General features: G+C 35.8%; 1 protein-coding gene across 8 annotated transcripts in view; it reads right to left on the reverse strand.

Moving 5' to 3' along the window:
* Pkib (cAMP-dependent protein kinase inhibitor beta) overlaps positions 1-12744 on the reverse strand; it is a 101465-nt gene that overhangs the window by 61640 nt on the left and 27081 nt on the right. For 2 of the 8 annotated variants that reach the window (XM_090338201.1, XM_090338196.1), the window contains exon 3: positions 9294-9344. The exons of the other annotated variants lie outside the window; for them this stretch is intronic. The gene's annotated coding sequence lies outside the window, so the exon portion shown is untranslated. The remainder of the gene's footprint in view (positions 1-9293; positions 9345-12744) is intronic. 8 annotated transcript variants of the gene reach the window in all.

Here is a 12744-nt window from a genome sequence, read left to right on the forward strand (position 1 = left end):
TAACTAAAGCTTATTGTTTAATACTAATACAAAAGACTAGCTCTACTAGACTATGATTCTGTCTTATTCAACATTATGTAGTAATAATCTGGAAGAATGACTGGCCAATGATAAAAAGATGCTTGATACAGATTCATTAAATTAGTGCCATATAATGTCATTATTAATGTAAACATATCATATTACCAAGTGCTTTGAATGTGTCAGGAACTCTGTTAAAATCTCTATATATTCTGCTCTTTTACATCTTTAAAATGCCCTAGAGGATAGCAACCATTCTGGTTTCCATTACATATGTTTGATCTAAGCTCAAACTAAAATATGCAAGATTGCCCATAGAAGCCTTCAGGTTATAAATCCATTTCTAATCATTCCTTCATGATTACAGGGCCTGATATAAATGCCAACTCTGTGATAGAAGTAATAGTCCTAAAATTCTACAAATGACCATATGAATTGTATCAAGCAATTTGAATTTGTGAGTATTTCTTTAAAGTTATCACACATCACTACGTTTACGATATTTAACCAAGACTTAATAGCTCAGGTAAGAGCTGCTTTATTTCCATAGTTGTTAAGCTAATCTCATAGAACTGTTATTGGTTTCGTGAGTACATTGACATGTGGCTGAAAGGCAATATTTAAGTTGGATTACTCACTAATGTTTCAGAGATTAGAAACATGACTGAAGATAATCAATAAATGTGAGTAGAGTTCCCTAGGAAAATCAGTGAAAGAAAGATTGCGAACAACTCCTATTAAGTTGTAATAAAAAAGGGAGCAATATTGCAGATATTGTCAAATAAGAGGTCATGTGAATGAATCCATGGCCATTCACTCCTAAAATTCCCTCACTGTCAAATCTTACATGTAACACTTAAAAACTGACATTGAGTGAACTTTTAAAATGTTATGCTGACATCAGTCAATGACTTAATAGCATCAAAATAAATCAGGATTCTTATTCAGGATGAATAACTGCACGTTAGAATATGTGATCACTAACATCTACTGCAAGCCAATTGAATAACCCTCGGGGAGGAGGAAGAATGTACATTTCTCCGTATTTTGGCAAATCTAAGTGTTCCCAGTGACTACAGAGCCAGGACCAATAGTTAGATTCGAATTATACTGAGTAAAAGGAAGCACCAAGAGCAGCAAAGTAAAAGATTTGATCATCATTCATTTATTTAACAATACTTAATGGACTAGAAACTAGCAAGGTTTCACAATTTCCTAAAGATGAAGATAAAAAGAGAATATATACAAGGAATCATGTATATAATATATAGTTGGGGCAATGAAGGAAAACACATATTGTTAGAACAAAATGAAAACTCAAGGAGGATGTTGCTTAGATTAGGGATCACAGAGAGTTTTTTTTTTGAGGAGCTAAGGTAAAGGTAGGCATATTCCAGTTCTGCTATCTATACTCCATAAACCCAAATCAATATCACTCCCTGATAGTTGCTAATCTTTAGTACTTTTTCACAGCTAGAGAAAATGGCTAACATAAATATATGAAGCATTCTTTCTCATAATAGATATTGTTTCCCAATACCAAAATTGCCAAAGAGTACAAAAAATCCTAATGAAATATATTCCAATAGGTTATGAGAAAACCAATACAGAAAATTTTTAGAACTCTGATGACAAGGAATAAGGTATATATATATATACATGTATATATATATATTGTGTGTGTGTGTGTGTGTGTGTGTGTGTGTGTGTGTGTGTGTGTGTGTGAATTACTGGGGCTTGCACTCAAGGCCTGGGCCTTTGCTTGTTTTCGTTTTTGTTATTTTTCCTCAAGTTATATGCTCTACCACTTGAGCCACAGTTCTACTCCCAGAATTTTTGGTGGTTATTTTGAAAAGGGAATCTCATGTACTTGCATATTTCAGCTGACTTTGAACTGTGATCCTCAGATCTCAGCATCCTGAGTAGTTACAATTGTAAGTATGAGCCTCCCATGCAAGACTTACATATTGTTTTAATGATTAAGCATGTAGATTACACTCACATATAATATTCTCTGGAGTTTATGCTCTTGCTTCAGAACCCACAACCTAGTAGGCTTTCAATAAACATCTATTATTGACATGAATAATATTCTAGAAATAATGACCATTATGAATTTAATTTTAGAATGTAGAATTTGGAGTCACAGTTAAACAGGGGAAATGATGAAAACAATCTTTACCCCCTAACATAAATGCTGTTTGTTCACTCATCTTTCTGTTCAGAAAATAGACACAGGGTAGCAAAGAAAATAGTATTTTCTAAGTACCTAGCCTACACACAGAAACCTTGTTTCAATTTTATGCCCTAAATTACTTTCTTTACAAGGAACTCAAGGTTTCCAAAATTTAACTACTCTAATAATAAAAATCTAAACCCCAATATCTGTGAAGTAATGCACCTTCTATCTGGTGAATATAATGTAAGCCTTGTATTAATTACAATTTAAAAATATATGGAAAAAATTAAAAATAAATAAAAATAAAAATCTAAACCCTATATTCTTCACAGTAGCAGAAAATAACATAGAGATGAGAACCAGCAAAGACTGGGGGAGATGACAGAAAAATTTTGTTTGGCTGAGGCATAAAAATGACCCAATCTAACATAAAACACAATCAATATTCTGTTGTTACTAAATAAAGCGAAGGCCCAGAATTTGGCCTAGTGGTAGAGGGCTTATCTAGCATGCATGAAGACCCGGGTTTGATTTCTCAGTACCATATACAAAGAAAGAAGCTGGAAGTAGTGCTGTGGCTCAAGTGGTAGAGCTCTAGCCTTGAGAAAGCCCAAGAACAGTGCTCAGGTCCTGAATTCAAGGCCCAGGACTGGCTAAATAAATAAATAGAGCCAAGAGAAAGATGGAAGGTACAAGGAGGAGTCAATTTTTTTTGCCACTCTACCACTCAGCCAAACTCCCAGTCCCCCAATTTTTTTTAATCTCAATTAATACCAGCCAAGTTATACTAAATAGAATATGGAGAGTTTACTGTTCAAAGTAAAGGACCAATTTTTGGAAATAGTCTCCCCCTACTTGGCTCTTAGATGCTAGGTTTTAACCATACTCGATTAGAAAAAGTTTCCTGTAGCAGAAGAAGTAAAAATGACAAATAAACATATGAAAAAAATGCTCACTATCTCTGGCCATAAAGGAAATGCAAATCAAAATTCCACTCACCCTAGAATGGCTACTATCAAGAAAACAAATAACAAAAAAGGGAATTCTATTACACTATTGCTGGGAATATAAACTTGTTCAACTACTCTGGGGAACATTAAGGAGGTTCTTCAAAAAACTAAACATAGAGCTTCCCTAGTACCCAGAAAACCTGCTACTGGGTATTTATCCAATTGAACACAAACAAGGTTACAGGAAAGCCATTGGCACAGCCTTAATCACTGCACCATTAGTCACCATGACCAAGAAACAGAACCAACCCAGGTGCCTCACAATGGATTAAGAAAATGTGGTATATATACACAATGGAATTTTACTCGGTCATTAGAAAGAACTATATTGTACCATTTATAAGAAAATGGAAAGACTTGGAAAAATTATATTGAATAAAGTAAACCAGACCCAGAGTAACAAAGGTTGCATGGTTTCTGTCATTTGTGGTAGCTCAAATGTACACATTGGCTGGTATTCAAGAAGTTGAAAATGAATTAACAGAAATATAAAAATAGACTCTGGAGAGCTCAGATAGTACAATGGTTCAGAAAGACAGAGGGTCTTACTGAACTTAAGACCTACTTCACTTAAGTGATAAGATAAGCTCCATGGTTTCCCTAGTTTATAATAATTAGTAAATGTCCTAGCAGAGGACCACAATAGCTATGTACATATGACATTATAAAACAATGCTAATCAAAATAAACTCAAGATACAAAACAAGAGGGGCTTTGCTTGCTTTTGTTTTTTAATGTACTGTGTTAGTTTTTTTTTTCTTTCATTTTTCCCCCCTTTGGTTTATCCCCTATTGTCACTATTTTTGAATTTGCTATGATGTGTTTTCTGTGTATGTTTACCTGATTTGGGGAAAGGAAGGAGAATAACAAAATGGTGAGACAAAGAATAGAAGGTGAACCAATATTGCAACAGCAATATTCACAAGAAAGGAGCTTTACAACTAGAGAAGAAAGAGAGTTGGGGGAGAACTGGGGGGGGGACAAAAGAGGGGGTGTAACAGTGTTCAAGACGAAATGTACTACTTGCCTTACTTAGAAAACTGCAACCCTTCTGACATCACCCTTACAATAAAATTTAATTTAATTCTTAAGAACTACTAAAAACAGTATTAAAAAAACAGATTATAGCAACATAATCCCCTCCATTGTAGTAAAAAATGAACACCAAAGAGATCCAAAGATCATGACATTTTCCATTGTGTTGTGGATGTTTTCATCAGTGGGTTAATTCAAAGACAATAATAGCAACAGATCATCCAAAAGAAGTCTTACTGAAGAGAGATAAACATCTGTCAAGAAAGAAGTCTTTTCGGGTAATTCTTAGAAGAAAAGAGCCACATTGTGCACCAAAACCCATGTTATAACTGCAACATCTTACTCTAGATTTTAAGAAACATAAATGACTAAAGAAACTGTTGTCTAGAGCTTATTCAGAAAGTTAACTGATCAGACATATGTCACCTAGGTTTCCGGCCCCCGTACATGGTATGGGTTGTTATGTGACCAGTATCTCTAGTTAGTTTATTTAAAAAGATTGTCTTACGGTATGGTTTGTTATATGATCAGTATCTCTAATTAGTTTCTTTAAAAAGATTGTCTAGCCCGGTACCCGCCATGTGGCTCACTCCTGTAATCCTAGCTACTCAGGAGGCTGAGATCTGGGGACCAACATTCAAAGCCATCCCAGGCACGGAAGGACCTGAGACTCATCTCCAATTAACCTCTAGAAAATGGGAAGTGGGGCTTGGCTCAAGAGTAGGGTGGTTGCCTTGAGCTGAAAAGCTCAGGGACAGCACCCAGGCCAAGTTCAAGCCCCATGACCCACCAAAAAAAAAAAAAAAAAAAGATTTTCTATAATAACTTAATAGGTTTGATCCAATTTGATGAAAGTAAAAATCAGTAGTTACTAGTTTCCTTTTCTTTGATTTTTCTTTTGTTTTGTTTTGTTGCTTTTTTTCTCTTCCTTGGACTTGAACTCTGGGCCTGGGTGCTGTTTCAGAGCTTCTTTTGTTCAGAGCTAGCATTCTATCACTTGAGCCACAGTACCACTTCCAGCTTTTTCTGTTATTAGAGATAAGAATCTCATGGACTTTCCTTCCTAGGCAAGCTTCAAACCATGATCATCAGATCTCAGCCTCCTGAGTAGCTAGAATTACAGGCATGAGCCACCAGTGCCTATTTAAGCTTCCATTTTTTTTTGCAAAAACCTTCTAAGCATTTTATAATTGTCTAGTTAGCCTCCATAACCAAGTAAACCAATTTACTGAAAAAAAATTATTCTATATGTTGCTTCTCAGTCCCATGTAAATAGTTCTTAATTTAAAATGGTTTGTCTTTTTTAATATTTTACTGTGATTATGTGAAAACAGTACACATTTACTAGTCATTATACTTCATACTATATTTTTCTGGATCTGTGATACTGATCCTTTTTTGGATATGACTAACATTGGTCCCCCTGGCTTATTATAAAACTATAGTAGGAATATCAAAGTAGAAAACACTGGACCTCTCCCAACTTGCAAAAGTAGTAGGAAGAAAACCACATTCAGGAAAGATTACAGGGATTATTTTCACCATCAAGAAAGCAAGTGTAAAGTGGAGCTGATTCTAAATAGCCTCCTCTATCCACCTATGTGGTCTATATGGACCTTTCCACCTTAGTTGAATTTATATGATTTTACTAGTACGGGGAATTATGATGTATCTCTTCAATGGTAAAAGATAAGCTGTTTTATGTGGTTTCTCCCACAACTAATAAGGAAGTAGAGTTATTAGGAAGTAGGTTTCTGGATATTAGAAGCAACATCCATTACTCACTGGATAGCTTTCTCTTGCTCAAATTCTGGGTGACTCAAACAGCTGCTAGTTTCAAGAAAAATCTCTCAATACAAGAAGTCTCTTCTAAAAGCCCAGTCTGCCGTGTATGCTACTCTGTCATCAGGGTCTATGATTCATCAGCTCCAATAGTGCTTGAAGTATCAGTTACAAAAGGGATTCTATTTTAAACTGTTAGCAGAGGCAACAGGTGAATCACAGTGTGATTCCTCAGAATTTTAGAACAAATCTCTGCCTTCCTTCCATCTCTTGAGAAACCATGTTTGAACTTGTAACTGAATCTTTTGAAACTGAATTTGTAATCATGGTCCATCAAGTTACCATAAGACTTGAGCTATCCATCCTATGCTAGTTGATCCTCTGATTCATCAATCCTTAATCTGATGATACATAGAAACACACTAATAGAAAATGCAAGTAGTGTATATGAGATAGAGCTCAAGTAAACTCTGAATAAAAAAATCTATACCAGACAGTGGAATAAATGTTCATAGTTCCTAATTCTTCTGTTTTGTCTTTTTTCTTCCAACTCACACCTATGGCATCATGGGGAAGTTTATAATCAATTGACAGGAAGAGAAACTTAAGCCTAGTTTGTAGATTGCTATGCTTAATATGGTGCCACCTGAAAATTGAACATGCATAACAAAATAGTCCTATTTTAATCCCTCTCTGAAAAAGTGTTAAAGTCTTCATACTTCAAATGACTTCTAGCATGAAGCAGAGTGTTCATTTTACTTGGATAGAGATATAGCTGACACAATAAGGCTATCATTTTAATTGGATGTTCATCAGGTTGCAAAATGACCAGAAACTTGGTGACAAGAATATCTGGAGAAGAGGTGTGTGTCCTTATCTTGCTACCTATGTCCTTTGCCATCACCCAAAACAGATGCTGGTGGGGATGTGGCCAAAAGGGAATGCTACTATACTGTTGGTGAGAATGTAAACTTGTTCAACCACTCTGAAAAGCAGTACAGAAGTTCCTCAAAAGACTAGACAGAGCGCTTCCCTATAACTCAGCATTCCTACTCCTGGACATTTCTCAAAAAAAACAACCCCAGAAACCAAGCCACACTAAAGCCACCAGCACACCATGTTCACTGCAGTATTGTTTACCATAGCCAAGATATGGAATCAACCCAGGTGCCCCTCTGTGGATGAAGGGATCAAGAAAATGTGGTGTGTGTATACAGACAATGGAATTCTATATTTCCATGAGAAAGAATGACATTTCCCTATCTATAATGAAATAGAAAGATCTAGAAAAATTATACTAAGCAAAATAATCCAGACCCAAAAAATGTAGGTTGCATGGTTTCCCTCGTTTGTAATAATTAGAATGTCTATAAATCTACCAGTAAAACCAACAGATGATAAGAGACAAAAATTATACTTGGGCATGATAAATTAAACAGGACTCTAAACATTCACAGGATAATCTTAGGAGAGGATCACAAGGGCTCTGTGCATATAATCATATAAAATGATGTTTATGGATATGAACTCCAAAAAATGAAAAGAGTTTTTTATTTTACTTTTTGTTTTTCCCCCTTTTGTCATTGTTTTTGACTTCAGTACCTTTTGTCTTGTACTTAAGTTTATCTATTTGGGAGAGGGTAAAGAAAAGCACAGAAATGGTAAGACAAAGGGGGAATTAATTCAGCAGTGATAATCACTAGACACCATATTGAAAATGAGCTATTCAACTTATGGTGGAGAAACGCCAAGAGGAAAATAACTGAAAGAAATTGAGGAAGAGGTGACACGGTTCCAAAAGAAATATACTCAATACCTGACATATGTAACTGTAACAACACTACATCCCCTTTACAATAAAAAAGGTGAATAGGTCTCTACAAAGGATAATATTGTACATAAAAACCAAAAATTGTATCTTATGTAAATGTTAAACAAAAAGTAACCATGGCAAGAGGATTTTAATAATTAAGTAGCTAAGCTGTACAGAGGGCTTCTTTCCCCAGCCCCTACCATCTTTTACCCAGGGGATTCATTAATAGTATCCATAAAGTAGAAACTTATATCTGGTCTCAGCAGCATGGAATTCCATTCACCAAAGCCAATTTAGTGATAGCAAGCAGAAAGCATCAATGTTGAATTCCCACAAGACATTGTCTGTTGGAGTGATGAGCCACGGTACCCAGAAGCAGTTTGGTTGTACTGGATTATGTCCATCATGCAAGGACTGTATCTCCAAGCAAGCAACGTATCTGCCAGAATTCCCTTTTCTGAACTTTTAAATTGACCATTATACTATTCCACATGGATAATACTTTTCATCAAAAATCAAAACATGACAGAAATTCACATTAAGTGTTCTTACGATTCATCATCACACATTTTTAGGTCATCAACACATGACAGAATAGGGAAACCAATTTTTTTTAATGAATAACTAGGTGGAAGAGTATTGCTGAGCTTTGGAAATATTCACTAGGAAGATGTCAGTGCTCTAAATTTCCATTGGTATATAATGAACACATAGTGCTAATATAGCCAGGATTCATCCATCTAGCAACAGATACCACTCTTAAACTGCATCCACTGATTAGTTTGGCAACTAATCCAATCATATGATGTCTTGGTGGTCAAAGACCTTAGATTAAAAAGATGTACTAATAATGTCATTGAGTGGATTCCATATCAACCATTTTGAAATGCCCACATTTTGAATTAATAAAGAAAAAGATAAAATGTGATATTGACTGATATTAATTACTAAGCAGGTAATTAGGTTTAAATGCACAATAGAGATAAAGAATATGCTTAGAAGAAAGATCTCTTGGGAGCATCCGTTATAGTTTGAATGTTGTTGTTCCTTCTGAAACTCATGTAGGAGTTTAATGACTTTATCTCAGTTATAAACAGAGTCTAAGCCTAGTCTAACAATGGTATTTAAAAATAGGGCCATTGGGCCAGGATTTGGGCCTAGTGGTAGAGAGCTTGCCTAGCATGCACAAAGGCCCAAAGGCCCTGGTTCGATTTCTCAGTCCCACATACACAGAAAAAAGCCAGAAGTGGTGCTGTGCCTCAAGAGCCTTGAGGAAGTCCAGGGGACAGCACTCAGGCCCTGAGTTCAAGCATTGGGACTGGCAAAAAAAGAAAAAAAAATAGGGGCATTGAAACATGATTCAAATTAAATAAAACCATTGTGGTACCTGATTGAATACTGATGGCTTTATGAGACAAAAGAGAGAACAGAAGACATACAAACACATACGTACCCATTTCTCTTCCTATGTGATATGCTGCCTGGGAACTCTGCTAGAAAAAGGCTATCACCAAATGCAACAGAAAACAAAAAAAATTATCAGTGATTACTTCATTCTCTTACTACAGTAAATTGGAAAAAGAGCAGTAATTTAAGAAGAAATGCTAATGGTATGGACCCTTTAAGAATGAAGGATTGAGTCATCCTATGAAAAAGAATCGTTACCAACACAAATGTCATAAGAAACACCCTAAATGAAGACTGAAAAGAGGAGAGTACCTTTCTCTGAACTAAATAAATACTGAACACTTTTTTTAAGTTAAAAATCAGGCAAAAGTCAATGTCCAATGTTCTTATCCTTGGAGATGCAATTAGTGGTTTGATGTGGAATTTTCTCTAGTAACATAGTAAGGTCTGATAATTCCCTAAATAATAATTCCAGAACAATCATTTCAAACTTATATTACTACAACACAGGTTCAGCAATTCCCACACATTTTCTCTCCCTATAGAAGAAAATTTCAACCAGAAATAGCCACATAATTTATATACCTTCATTTTGTGCTCTTTTCTCTGACAAATGACTTCTTCCTAAGGAAAAACCTAAGAAGTATAAAAATAGTATGACCATATTTTATTCTTCTCTTAATCTGAGCCACATGGAAAGATTCAACTGTAGGGGAGTTCATCTGGTCTGAAATGAACTACAAGTCTTCACCAAAAAAGGCAAAAATAATAATTGGCAAAGCACATGTTAGTGGTCAACACTATGGTTTTTCAGTTTTCAAAAGTTAACCCTGATTTTTACAGGGGAGTATCTCTGGGCAGGGAAGAGTCTGCCCAGGCTCCTTGGTCTAACAGCCTTTCAACCTTCACAACCCTCAAACCTGAGAGATCACAAAGTTTCTTCAAGCAGTGTGCCCAGTAATCAGTCACTGCTTTAACGCCCAAATTGGACCTTTGTGCTAGTCTACCCAATCTCCCCAGGCCTAAATGTTCCCTTAGTCTCCACCTTGGGGATCAGGCCTCTCTGCTTATCTGCATAATCACCTTCCTCCAGACTCTTTGTCACCAGGGCCCATTCACTTGCCTGAACACCATCTGTTGTGCTTGCTTGTCCCTTCTGGACTCTGACCTCCTGTCAGGAAACCACTGACTTGGTTGCACTTGGTCCTACCATAAATTCCAGTTCCCATGACCTGGTGAGCCTGCCCTTTCTTTAAAATTAAAACAGATCCATCCCCTTGTCACTCTCCTTCTCTGTCAGTATTATATGGTTCAATTGCCCTAATCTGAAATATTTCAAGTTTAGAGTTTTCAAGCATGATGAAAACAGACTTCAGGTTGCACAACAAGAGTTATGAGCGTGTGATAGATCAGGTACCAACCTGTACTAAAGAAATCTGATAAACCCTGGAGTACTTGCCCTGATAATATCTCTGTATTATCAATGAATAATTTTTCCAAACAGCTTGCCAATGCATAGGGCATTTATAAAGATGGAAACTGAAAAGTAAAATAAATGATAGTAGCTATTTAAGAAGTAAACAAAATGTCCACACAATTTAAAAGCATGTTTCAACCCAGTGGTAAGAGTTGTCACATGCATTGGGCCATTTGTGAGGAAATGGAAAGGAACATAGGCTCAGTGTTTTCCCAGGTCTGTAAGAATTAGTACACATCTCCTAGCAGAGGATTACAGTATCCCAAATCCTAGATACATAAGGCCAAATAAGATGAGGCCAAATTAAAAGACCTCCAGGACATAGAAACAACAGCTTAATTATGAGTGACTGTTACTCCTTATGTATTATATTTTTCTCCCTTCTCTTGTGTTGCCCTTTGGTTAATTTCATATTGTTACTATATCCCACTTTGTTACCTGGTATATTATACAGATGTTTACCTGTGTATTCGAAATAGGAGGGGAAAAATGAGGGCGGTGGGGTAAGGGAAATGGGGACAAAAACAGAAGAAGGGATATCAATGTGTGAGAAGTAATGCACCTACTATCTGGCGAATATAAATGTAACCCCTCTATATATTGAAATTAAAAAAAAAGAGTTGTCACATTCTAGATAATTATAAGATATGGCAATATTTTGCCTAGTTTTTTGCCAGTCCCGAGGCTTGAACTCAGGGCCTGAGCACTGTCCTTGGGCTTTCTCAAGGCTTGAGCTCTACCACTTGAGCCCACAGCACCACTTCCAGCATTTTCTATGTATGTGGTATCAAGAAATTGAACCTGTGTCTCTGTGCATGCTAGACAAGCACTCTACCACTAGGCCATGCTCCCAGCCCTTTACCTGGTTTTTATAGCACATTTTTAACTCTACAAAATTGCCTTGATTTAAACAGTTGAAGAAAGCAAGCATCAGTGTTGAACAGTTAATGTCATTAATGACATTAATGTTCTGCACAGAAACAAGGCTTTCAGGAGAAGAAACTTAATAGTTTAAAGAAACATACAACAAAGGCAAGAAATAGCTGAAGGATGGATGTAAACCTCAAAGCAAAAATTACTCTTTGTAAATTTGAAACAAAACGAAGTAAAACCACATGACACTTCATTAAATAACCTAGAAGCAATATTCTAAGAAATATATACATAGCAAGTGGTTAAATCTTAGTAACCTTATCAGTTCTATTTTACAGATAAAAACACTGAGGCAGAGAAGTAAAATAATTTTCTTAAGGCCATTCATTTGATGAATGGTGAAAGTTAAACTCAAATCTGGTAATCCTTGATTTGGTCTATACCACTGCATGGTATCTCTGAATGACTTCTGAGATTCATGCAGCCAAGTTGGCATAATGCCACTATGCAACACATTTTATCTTCAATACTTAAAATTCCTCTACAAAACCTTTTGATGACTTCACTTGTTCACCTAGTGCTCTCTTTTTGGAAGTCATCTGAATTTTATAGAGTTAGGTCTAAAAGCAGTCAAATATGTGCATGCACATTTCCCTACAAGTCAATTTATGACTATTGTTATAATTTCCATGCTCATTCCAAGTTAGGATAACAGATTTATAATAACTGAACCAAAACAGTAAGTCACTTGGCTTATAGTGAGTACTTTAGAAATTAGCTTATTGATTTTATTTATCTCCTATGTGTATAAAGCAGAACAAAGGCAAAGAGAAAATTTAAAACTATCATAATCTTAGGAGTGATATAATTCATCAAAGTTAAAATAAAAATAAAATAAGGAATGATTTGTTCTCACACTATGTTGTCTAACTATGAAGAATACCTATGCTCCTTTGGGTCTGGCTTACTTCACTTAATATGATTTTTTCCAAGACTTTCTATTTCCTTACCAATGGGGAGATGCCATTCTTTCTGATGGCCGCATAGATTTCCATTGTGTATAAGTACTACATCTTCTTGATCCAATCATCTACTGAGGAGCAAGTGCGATTGTTGTTCTTAATGTACTATGTTATTTCTCTTCTCT

This window comes from Megascapheus bottae, chromosome 8, assembly GCF_031878675.1.
Source record: "Megascapheus bottae isolate mThoBot1 chromosome 8, mThoBot2.hap1, whole genome shotgun sequence".
Classification (NCBI taxonomy): domain Eukaryota; kingdom Metazoa; phylum Chordata; class Mammalia; order Rodentia; family Geomyidae; genus Megascapheus; species Megascapheus bottae.